Below are 12990 nucleotides of genomic sequence, written 5' to 3'. Positions count from 1 at the left end.
ACTCTCTCTATACATCTCAGCCTCTCCTCCCCTCTCCCCATGCCCATAAGTCTATTCTCTATGTCTGTTTCTCCATTGTTGCCCTGTAAGTAAATTCTTCAGTACCATATTTCTAGATTCCATACACATGCATTAGAAAATGATATTTATCTTTCTCTTTCTGACTCACTTCACTCTGTATAATAGGCTCTAGGTTCATCCACCTCATCAGAACTGATTCAAATGTGTTCCTTTTGTGGCTGAGTAATATTCCATTGTGTATATGTACCACAACTTCTTTATGCACTCATCTGTCGATAGACATCTAGATTGTTTCCATGTGCTAGCCATTGTAAATAGTGCTGCAATGAACAATGGGATGCATACGTCTCTTTCAATTTTGGTTTCCTCAGGGTATATGCCTAGGAGTGGGATTGCTGGGTCATATGGTAGTTTTATTCCTGGATTTTTATGGAATCTCCATACCATCTTCCTTAGTGGCTGTATCAATTTACATTCCCACCAACAGTGCAAGAGTGTTCTCTTTCCTCCACACCCTCTCCAGCATTTATGGTTTGTAGACTTTTTGATATTGGCCATTCCGACTGGTGTGAGGTGATATCTCATTGTAGTTTTGATTTTCATTTCTCTAATAATGAGCAATGTTGAGCATCTTTTCATGTGTTTGTTAGCCATCTGTATGTTTTCTTTGGAAAAATGTCTGTTTAGGTCTTTTTCCCACTTTCTGACTGGATTGTTTGTTTTTCTGGTATTGAGTTGTATGAGCTGCTTGTAATTTTGGAAATTAATCCTTTGTCAGTTGTTTCATTTGCTATTATTTTCTTCCATTCTGAGGGTTGTCTTTTCACCTTGCTTATGGTTTTCTTTGCTGTGCAAAAGCTTTTAAGTTTAATCAGGTTCCACTTGTTTACTTTTGTAAAAGAAATAAATCTTAAAAATGTGTTCTTTAGGGTTCTTTCAAACCCTAATCTCTCTTTATATTTGATTTACTGCATTGGATATGTTTTCTAAAGTAAAGATAATAGAAATGAACAAAATGCCTTCTTTAATTTTTTTCTGACACTAGTAAGAATATAAATTGTTATAATTTATGAATATGTTTGCTATGAATTTTTAATAAAAATAATCAATTTTATGAAGCTTCATTTATTCCCAATTGGCTAAGAATTTTTTAATATATAATACATTTGAGTATTGAATTTTATCAAATTTTTCCTCCATTTGTTGACATAGCATATGTTATTACCTTTTAATCTGTTAATATAATGAATTGCATAATTCTATTTTCTCTTATAGAGCTATCCTTACATTGCTGGAAAAACTTCTACTTATATGTGAGAGTATATATGTAGTCCATACATATGCTGACTTCGATTTGCTTATACTTCATTTAGGATTTCTGCATTTGTAATTTTACTTTCTTGGTCTAGTTTGAAAAACAAAACTAGAATATTGTCACAAAATAACCTGAGTAGATTTTCCTCTATTTTAATGATTTGAAGTTGTTTTATAAAATGAGGATCTTTTGTTCCTCAAAGGACTGGTAAAGACAGTCTGGGTCAGAAGACAAATGACTAATTCTCATATGGTGAGGGTGATGGGACTCAGGGTTAACAGATAGAGAATTTTAAATACTCTCCCAACTTCTTTGATGATTATTCTTTCATTTAGGTTATCTGTATCCTTCTGACTCAAACTGGTATAATAAACAAATTTTTCTAGAAAAATTGTTTCTATTATCTGGGTTGAAATTTATAAGCCTACACATGTTTATAATATTTTTCTGATGTTTCTATATCCCACTGTACACATTGCTACATACTCTTTTTTATTACTTTGTACCTTTCTATTCTTATCAGTTTTGCTAAGGAATTATCTATTAGGGGTTTTTTTAATCAAAGAATTATATTTTCTTGGATCTTTGCACAGTTCTTTTATTTTCTGTATAATTTTTTTGTCTTTTGTCTCTTTTTCCTATGATCTTCATGTCTATATGTGTGTGTGTGTGTGTATACACACATAATTATTAGCTTACTGTATCACTTAATTCATCTTTCATTTATTTGTCAAGAAAGGCACTTACAGTACTATCACTAATATAAACTTTCAACATTTAGTTAATTCTCATTGGGTTTGTTTCTTTAGCTCATTAATTATTTTCAAGTATAATTTTATTTTTGAATCATCGTGGTCATTTTTTAATATTTTCTTATTGATTTATAATTTAATTGCCTTCTTGTTAGAGAACATGGAATTTACTACACTGATTCTTTGACATTTATTGAGACATCCTCTGTGTCCTAATGTGATCACTGTGTAAATACTCCATGTGTACTTGAAAGGCATCTAGTATTCCCATTTTGTTCAACTCAGAGTTGTATGTTATCTATTAGGATTAGATTCTTAATTGTGTTGCTTAAACCTCCCCTGTTCTGACTGTTTCTTCAGCTTATTCTGTAAGTATCTGACAGGGAATAAATCTCCAAATAAAACTGTTGATTTGACCATCCCTCCTTATATTTCGGTCCTTTTGTACTTTATATTTTCCAAGAATACACTATTAGGTTAAATGGATTATGATTGTTCTTTACACAATTGTCCTCTTTTTCTAGTAATGTTTTAAACCTATTTGGTATCATAGTAATATTGTTACAGTAATTCATTTTTTCCCCCAGCTCTTTGTTTTTAATCTCTCTGTGTGATTTTGTTTTTGTGGTGTCCTTCATCAGCAGCATATGGCTGGATTTTGTTTTGTTTTTACATCCATCTAATAATCTCAGTCTTTTGAGGACTTAATCTACTTAAACGTATTGTAATACCTGATATATTTGGAATTATTCCTGATCTTACTTTGTGTTTAAAGCTTGCCAGCTGTTTTTTCTCTTCGCTTCTTCATATGTTCTCTTCTTGTCTCCATTAGGTGGATAATGATTTTCCACATGCCTTTTTTATCCACATGGAGACTATATATCCATGGATTTAGTTAACTGTCTAGCAAACATAATTAGATATACATTATTCCAATACTCTAAATATTATAGTATTTTATCTCCCTTTTGGGCACAATGAGGATTTGATAGTCTGTATTCATCATATCCCTTTCCACTCCCACTTAGTTTTTAGAAAAATATGAAAGTTTCTAAAATTCTGTTTTTTAAGGAAATTTCCCACCAGTTTATTAATTTCAGTGTCCTCCACTGTACTTTATATCCCAGGTCTTTCCTCTGCCTTCACTTTTTTACCTTCTACAGCATATCTTTAATAATTCTTTTTTTAAATTAATTTATTTTAATTGGAGGCTAATTATTTTACAATAGTATAGTGGTTTTTGCCGTACAATGACATGAATCAGCCATGGGTGTACATGTGTTCCCCATCCTGAACCCCCCTCCCACCTCTCACCCCATCCCATCCCTCAGGGTCATCCCAGTGTACCAGCCCTGAGCACCCTGTCTCATGCATTGAACCTGGACTGACGATCATGGAAGCAACCTAGATGTCCATCTTTAATAATTCTTACATTGACAGTCTTGATGTAGTAAATTCTTTTAATTGTATACCTAAAACATATTTATTTGTCTCCATTCTTGAATAGTAACTCAGCTGGTTTATTATTTTTGACTGCAACTGTACTTAAAGAATTTTCTGGCCTCTGGTTTTTATTGATTGAAAACTCGATTGTGAGTCTAATAGCTGATTCTTCATAGGTAATAGGTCTTTCTGTCATGAACCTAAGATTTTCCTTTTTCTCTGATATTTTGCAGAGTAATTTCCTCAGTACTCTAATCCACAATTCTCCCTTTGTGTCCAGTCTAGAGCCGATTTTGTTAGGGGCAAGCTTTATTATATACACCACTTCTCAGGTGTTTATATGGAGGGGTGTTCCTTCTTCTTGCTCCACCCGTTCTACACTCCTCCCAACTGACTGCTGGGTGACAACCATTACTGCACATTCCTTGACTGTGCAGAGCCAATCCATCATAAAGGCTGTAAGCCTGGGAGTTCAGTCTCTGAACTGGTGTGAGCAATTCTGGGTGTAGTGCCACTCCCATATTTTCCATGGGTGGGATACAGACTGCAGTGAGGGGGAAAGCTAGAGGTAGGGCAAGCAGGAAACATCAGCAAACCTGTTTAGCATTTGGTTGCATAGTTTCGCCTTGTCCTCCAACTTTTTTTTATCAATAATAAAACTTACCTTTTACTTTTTTTTAAATTGAGATGCAATTCACATATGAAAATATTCACCCCTTTAAAACGTGCTGTTTTATTTATTTTCAATATATCCACAAAGTTGTACAATCGTACTGTTTAGTTTCAGAATATTTTTACCATGCCCAAAACAAACCTTGTATATATTAGCAGGCACACCCATCCTCCCCAGCCTACCCAACTCCCAGCCCCTGCAAACAACTAATCTTCTTTCTGTCTCTGTAGATTTGTCAATTCTGGTCATTTTGTATAAATGGAATCAGAATTATATAACATATGGCTTTTTTTGGTCTGGCTTCTTCTATTTAATAAAGCTCACTTTTATTCTCTATCTGGCTCCTGAATCTACCTATCAATTGGTTTCAAAAATGTGGTATAAAGGATATTATTTATGGAGCCCACAAAACCCTACATAATTTCCTACTTCTTAGTTTGAATAACTATACTTTTAACCTCCAGGGGTTACTTACAAAGCCACTTCTCCTTAGCCTAGTTTTCTTCATTTCTTTTCCCATTTTAAAAATAAACTCTTTGTATAATATATACATACAAAATAGAACATAAACCCTAAATATATATAACAATGTATTATCATAACCAAGTCATCATATAAAGTATTATCTTTATCCTGAAGGTCTCAAATTTCCCCTTGTACCCGCTCTCTTCCTCATCCTACAAAATAACATCATACCTATCCTGAACTCTAAAACCACAAGTGTTTTGCCAGTGTTTAAACTTTATATAACAGGAATCATATAGTACAGGTTTTGGGATTTGTTTTTTTTTTTTGTATTGGGTTATTTGGGTTTTTGGGTTATTCATCTTATCTGTAATACTTCCAGTTTTAATAGAAGGTGTGTCTTTGTTTTTTGCTTTGATGTCTTAAACATATACAAAAACCCATCAGACTGATTCCTAAATAATTTCATTTGGGGTGAATTTGTGGTCTGATTTTTTTAAGTTTTGTTCATTATTATTTTTAGAATTAACGTTTCATGTTTTTAAATTTTTGTTTACAAGCTTGATTGGAGTAGAATTTTTTATTTTAAGTGTTACCTTTGTGTTTGTGCCCATTTTAGCTTTTCACACTCATCCCTTTTCTGTATAGAAGTTTTGCAGTTATCTCAACCGGATTTCCTAGTCCAGATCTAAGCCTGCTCCATTATAATGGGAAAGTACAGATATAGGTGCAAAGCCAGCTAGCAGCTGGAATCTAGTTCCTAGTAGGTTCCTAATTCTAGTTCCTAGTAATGAGACAATGTTTTTGACCTTCTGAGTCTCTGCTTCCACTTCCACTTCCCAAACACCTCCCAACTCCAAAATCCACAGCTTTATAAAGCCAATTACCAATTACACATCACGAGGCATTTTTTCTTCCAGTGTTCTTTCCCAAGTGGTAGAGACTGTGTGGCCTTAAATCAGTGGCATGACTGTGCTCCCCATTTCACAAGGAGCACATTTGTAGAAAATAAGATACACTCCCTGCTTCTACGGCTGTCACCAACACTGTGTTTTTATTGGTCTTGAATTTAGAATCTCCCACTAAGCCTTCTTTACTTTTATAAATCTATTACTGCAGGCTTCTAACAACAAAAAGGTATTTACACAGCATGAATTCATTGTCCCATCTTGAGTAGATGTCTCAATTCTTTTTTCTAAGTCATCACAAGCAAATTTATGGCAACAGAGATTTCCAAAAAAGGGTTCTCTTAAGTGATCATCTAGCTACTTCATCTAAGAGATAAACTGCCTTGCTCTCAAGCCTTATCCTTGGTGGTTTTCTTGGGACATTTCATATTACACACATCCCTGGTCTAAGATGTGTTTTCTCTGATTATCTTCCTTCTCTGTAACTATTCCTTCTCTATTTCATACTCACTCTATGGAATACCCACTTTCTTGTATTAATTCTGCAAGATAAATCTTTGAATGTGTGAATGCATCCCTCTTTTATTCCTCTCTTTGCTTTCCTTGGGTGACCTCCTAAAATTTTATGTCATCAAATGTCATTCCTACTCACCAGTCTCGGCTTATACTGCTAATGCTTCTTCCTACTTTCACTGTCATATTTTCCATTATTTTCTGGACATTTCCACCTTGATAAGCTGCCAACTTCTTATACATACTCATCTTAACTCCCACTGTGACCTCCACCAGATCTCTTCCTCCTCACCGTCACTGCTTTCCCAGGTACCTGGTAAAAACGGCTAAGGTAACTTCTACCTCTTTCTTTCCCTTGCCCTTAACAATTAGGTGTGCTTAGTCACTCGGTAGTGTCGGACTCTTTGACACCCCATGGACTGCATTCATTCAAGCTTCCTCTGTCCATGGGGATTTTCCGGGCAAGAATACTGGAATGGGTTGCCATGCCCTCCTTCAGGAGATCTTCCCAACCCAGGGATCGAACCCAGGTCTCCCACATTGCAGGTGGATTGTTTACCATCTGAGCCACCAGGGAAGCCCAAGAATCCTGAAATGGGTTTATCCTTTCTCCAGGGAATCTTCCCAACCGAGGAATCGAGCCAGGGTCTCCTGCGCTACAGGCGGATTCTTTACCAGCTGAGCTACCACAGGTACTTCTCTAGTTAGAGCTCTAATAACTTTTTACCTGAAACATGTAATGGTCCCCAGCTCATTTCCCTGATTTTTATCTTTGTTCCCTAATCCAACTGACATTCAGCCCCTACAGTCATCTTCTTACAGTTCAGTTAGACCAATTCATTTTCTTGCTTGAAAACTGCCAGTGCCTCCCAGTTCCTACAAAGTAGCACACAATATATTTTGGCAAATATGACCTCATATTTCCCAATGACCTGGGGGAAATCCAGTTTTCCTTATGTATCCCTCTAACCATGCTTCCAATCACTTTTCCCATTAATCATGTCCCTTTTATAAAATCCCTTCATTTTCTCACATTATCCTTCCAACTGGAATTTCTTTCTCTCTGATCCTTACAGGTTCAAACCTAAATGCATTTCTTTATTCCTTGAAAAACCACTTTCTCTAATACTCTGTCTTTATTCCATCAGTCAAAATTAATCTCTCCTAACCTGAAACTCCTCTCACACTCCAACTCTAGATTATTATTCTATTAAGCCACCTATACCTGTCCATAAGCTAGTATATTTATAAACATGTAGCATAATTACTATGAGACTATAACTCCCTGAGGACAGAGCATATTTTACCTTTCTCTGAGTCTTTCACAAAACCTGGAACAATCTTGGCTCAGCATAGTATCTAATAAGTATTTCTCAGCTGAGTGAATGCGTGAAAGACATGGTAGGAGAGATTTGTGCCTTCAGTTGAAAGCAAATGAATTAAATATCCTTCTCTTCCCAGACTTAATAATCCTCTGATTGTCAAAGCCATAACCAATCAAAATATATTAACACAGAAACTTGGGGAATTTTAATTGTTGCTGTTGCTTAGTCACTGAGTCACGTCTGACTCTTTCGCAACCCCATGGACTATAGCCCACCAGGCTCCCCTGTCCATGGGACTTTCCTGGCAAGGATACTTGAGTGGTTTACCATTTCCTTCTCCAGGGTATCTTCCTGGCCCAGGGATTAAACCCCATCTCCTGCATTAGCAGGTGGATTCTTTACCACGGAGCTAGAAGGGCTAATAGCATCACTAGCTACCGTTAAGTGATCAGTAGGCTTCTATAATCTCAAGACTCTGAAAGAAAGACTTGGAAACTGAAATACACCTTAGCTCTTCATCTAGCCACACTGTAGCTCAGTGAAGTAAAGATCACACTTGGGCTTTCAGCTCATGCTTCACACCTCCACAAACTCACACCTCTAACAAGCACTTACCATCAGCTTTAAGAGGGTCACTCTGGCCTAGCATGAGGCATACTCTTGAATGGTGAAGCTTGAATATGAAATGCTAGACTGAAATGTTCAGATCTTTATCTTACTTACAGACAAAGGTAAAGGAACTTTTTTAGAAGTGAAGTCAGCAGGCAAAATGTGAAACTTTCGTGGAAAATTCAGTCTTGCATCCTGGATGAGAAGAATGGCAGGGACCACCTCCTCACATTCTAAGATGTAGCAGAGCCGAATCAGGAATTCTAACCCTCTCAACATTCAATTTATAGTTAGTATCTTGGCACTGCTTTTCAAAGTGTAACAACACATTTTCAAAAAAAGTCTGAGCAAAAATTGTAAATTTGCCTCCAGGCATGTAAATGTTATTGCATAATTAACTGAGACATGGATTAATGTGACTAAATTCACAAAAACAATCCCAATTAGGGAGCAGTATCATGAGAGCTTTTTTTTTAACCCAAGTGCCCACAGAATTCACTGTTTCAACTTTGTTTTGACATCTAAGATTTCCTCCCCTGTAAAGCCTCATTTCAAAAAAACATGGGCTTGAATGAAGAAGGAGCTTGACGCACCTTAAACAATGCTTAGAAGCGCACTGCTGGGCTTTCTGCCATTTCTGAGGAACATTTGTGTAACTGTGCTCCCAGCAGGATGCTCGCCTCTCTGGGGGAGTTTTTCTCTGTAAAATCTCTGCTCACTTTGACAGTATTTAAAATAAAAGTAACCACACACATTCAGAAAACACTACATCTTAATGAAGTCTCATAAAGCTAATGCATAATTTTTCCTACCAGTATCAATTCCTTAACCTTCCAGGCTTTATAAACTCCCACTATACTAAGTGAGCAGAGAAGGCAATGGCACCCCACTCCAGTACTCTTGCCTGGAAAATCCCATGGACAGAGGAGCCTGGAAGGCTGCAGTCCATGGGGTCGCTGAGGGTCGGACAGGACTGAGCGACTTCACTTCACTTTTCACTTTCATGCATTGGAGAAGGAAATGGCAAGCCACTCCAGTGTTCTTGCCTGGAGAATCCCAGGGATGGGGGTGCCTGGTGGGCTGCCATCTATGGGGTCGCACAGAGTTGGACACAACTGAAGTGACTTAGCAGCAGCAGCATACTAAGTGAGAGGCATTTCAACTCTTGATTATGTTTTGCCTGTATATTATTTCATGTGTGAATCCTATAGATTATTCAAGGTCTTCTAATTCTCTCCCTCAAAGCTTGACTTTAAGTGCCATTAAGATATATTTAGCAAAAGACAAACACACCTATTTAGTTTCACACATATCTAGCAAAGTACTCTGAAGCATTGTTTCTCATCTTCTCATCAAATTGGTACTTATCTCAGATGGTTAATGTCACCGTCTAGTGAATCTTTTCTTCTAGATCTGTGCTCTTGGTTTCCACCCTGGGAAAATAAAAATCTATTGAACCATCCACACAATGGTACCAGGAAACTTCCTAACTCGCAACTCTCATATTGTTTAAGTGTTTTTCAACAAGTCTATGAAGAGACGACAGATTGCAGAGAACATATGAAGGGCCAGTGCATACCACAGCCTATGAGAATAGAAAGCCTCATGCTGTGCTTATCCTTTGCACTATTCCAAATACCAAGTCTCTTACTACAGTTCTTAAACTCTTCAGAACTAATTTTAGTTCAAGTATAGTTTTTCAAAATCCAAAACCTTACTTTTGCCTTGTTTGTAAACTAATGATGGATAATGAAATTTTACCTCTAATAATACTAATATAGTATGAGGTCTTTTGGTTAGGCATTATTGAGAAAAGTTCAATTCAAATCATTATAAGCAAACCAAGAGGCAATCTTCTGGCCCTTGTGGCTAGAAGGAATATTAACATTTTTAAGTAATTCTCAAGATTAAAGAAGAGCTGTAAAAAAAGTTCTCCCTGACTCAGTGTTGCCAAGAGACTCACTGAGTCTCTTTCACCTCTGCTTTTTAGTTTCATCCTCTCACACAGCTGAAGCACTACCAAGTCCCTAAGGAATACGGCCACTAGCATCTCTAGGCCTATATCAGATCAGTTGAGGAACACAAGTGAGGAAGGTTACTCTGACTCCCATGAAGTCCTAGAAAGAAACTGATTAGCCCAACTTCAGTCAAATACCCACCTGGTGGATGGGAAATTACTATCAGCCAGACTGGGTCAAGGGGGAAGCTATGTTATGAGAGGCAAGGGGACAGGCAGGCTCACAGGAAAAGCTAAACAACAGCTTCCAAGGCCCATTAAAAATGATAATAATTGACATTTGTGTGACTTAACAGCCATGAAATTAAAAGATGCTTACTCCTTGGAAGAAAAGTTATGACCAACCTAGACAGCATATTCAAAAGCAGAGACATGACTTTGCTGACTAAGGGCCATCTAGTCAAGGCTATGGTTTTTCCAGTAGTCATGTATGGATGTGAGAGTTGGACTGTGAAGAAAGCTGAGCACCGAAGAATTGATGCTTTTGAACTGTGGTGTTGGAGAAGACTCTTGAGAGTCCCTTGGACTGCAAGGAGATCCAACCAATCCATTCTGAAGGAGATCAGCCCTGGGATTTCTTTGGAAGGACTGATGCTAAAGCTGAAACTCCAGTACTTTGGCCACCTCATGCGAAGAGTTGACTCATTGGAAAAGACTCTGATGCTGGGAGGGATTGGGGGCAGGAGGAGAAGGGGACGACAGCAGATGAGATGGCTGGATGGCATCACTGACTCGGTGGACGTGAATCTGAGTGAACTCCAGGAATTGATGATGGACAGGGAGGCCTGGCGTGCTGTGATTCTTGGGGACGCAAAGAGTCGGACACGACTGAGCGACTGAACTGAACTGAACTGAACAATCATACAAAAAAGACACAAACGAGCTAACGTGCTCTGACAGGTCTTTTAAAAGTTAAATTAGTATCAACATTTTAAAATCCTGAGATTCCCCTCCAAAAAATCCATATTTCCAGATTTTCTTCAAAACTGGAAAAATTTCACACATTCCGTAATGTTAACAAAAACAATAAGTTGAGGGTGCCCCTTTTCATTGGGACATATGCTTTCCCATTCATGCTGGTCTATGTCATTCACTTATGTCCCTGGACTAACGCTATGGGCATTTGAGGACATGACCCTTGACTGGTATAGGTTTTCACACTTATGGGCATTTATTTGGCATTGGTATTATTGTACCACTGAAGAAGGTGAACTCAGAGAGTTCTCATGACTTGGTCACATGGCTAATAAGTGAAGGGCCTGAGACTTATATAATACACATCTAAAATCTAAGAATTTCAAGTATCAGTTTTCAACTTTATTTTTAATTAAGCAGTGAATACTTTCTGTCAAATGAAATCTTGAGTGGATCACTCATACATCAACCAAAGGAAGCTGAGCTCTCTAGCTGAAGTAGGAATGCAGGGCTGGGAACTCAGGTTGGAGTCCCAAAGGCTTGGAGAAACCTCGTCACTTTTTGACTCTATCACTACCCCAGTTACCCCCTAACTCACTATTGACTCCTAATGCCTTTTTACAGAGCAAAGTGGGAGAACTTCTTATCGTAATGTTATTAAATAACAAGTATTAGGTATTCTCTAGTACTCTGGGAAACCAAACCTTCAAGGCTGGGGCAGGGGGTTGATAGTGAGAGAAATATATTTATAAGACACTATGAATGGACACGACTGAGTGACTTCACTTTCACCTTTCACTTTCATGCATTGGAGAACAAAATGGCAACCCACTCCAGTATTCTTGCCTGGAGAATCCCAGGGACAGGGGAGCCTGGTGGGCTCCGTCTATGGGGTCACACAAGGTCGGACACAACTGAAGCAACTTAGCAACAGCAGCAGCATAAACTGTAATATATAATCATAAGACATAATTATTTATATATATATATATATATATATATATGCTTCCCAGGTGGTGCTAGTGGTAAAGAACACATCTGCCAAAGCAGGAGATGTAAGAGGTATGGGTTTGATCCCTGGGTCAGGAAGATCCCCTGCAGGAGGGCATGGCAACCGACTCTAGGATTCTTACCTGGAAAATCCCATGTACAGAAGAGCTTAGCAAGCTACAGTCCATAGGGTGGCAATATTATAAACTGTAATATATAATCACATAAGATACAATTATATTTCAATATTCATATATACATAGTTTTAAAGGACATGTGCAATGTAAATTAATATATGTGATGGACAATATAAACAGTATACCAACAAAAGAGCCTTTGAAGTTTTTATAACCAAATGACTCAGGGAAGAGAGGATATATCAAACAGGGCTCACTTAGGAAAAGAGAAGCCACTCTGTTATATCAATATAAAGCATTTAATGTAGGAATTAAGGAATATACAGCCATTGCAAGATCCAGGGGAACAGAGGAATAGAAAGCTGCCAGTGAAATCAGAGAAGTGCCACCCTGAGCTTGAGGCAGTAAAGTGTGTAGGCCACATAGCCCCCAGGAAGCTGCTCTGGGTTTGCAAAAGTCTCCAGAGAACATGGCTTCTCCCACTCTTCTGCTTGCAAATCTTGTATAAATTCCTTTCATTAGCAAATTCTAAACTGGAACAATATAGGGATGGGGACAAGAATAAACATAGTTTCTGACTTGTCTTCTGACACACAGAGATAACATGAGAAGGGGTCAAAGGGATGCAAAGTTGCCAACAAACTGTCTTAACAGAGTACTTTTGGAACAAATAAATTTAGGCAAAGAAAATAATGGCTTCCTCATTTAGCCATGTATTGACTGAAGCATGTCTATTCAAATATATCTGGGGTGTGGCATTTACTTTGCACAGTACTTCCTGCTTGTTCTCTCCCTTGTTGAAATGGAGGACTGAAGGCAAGAATGAGAAGGATGGACTCTAACCAAGAATTATCATACGCAGGACGAGCAGATGTGCATGCATCACACAGTGCAAGTAGTACATAAG

This window comes from Ovis aries, chromosome 6 (assembly GCF_016772045.2).
Source record: "Ovis aries strain OAR_USU_Benz2616 breed Rambouillet chromosome 6, ARS-UI_Ramb_v3.0, whole genome shotgun sequence".
Taxonomy (NCBI): domain Eukaryota; kingdom Metazoa; phylum Chordata; class Mammalia; order Artiodactyla; family Bovidae; genus Ovis; species Ovis aries.
The sequence above is the reverse complement of the archived record's forward strand: the minus strand, read 5'-3'. Positions refer to the sequence as shown.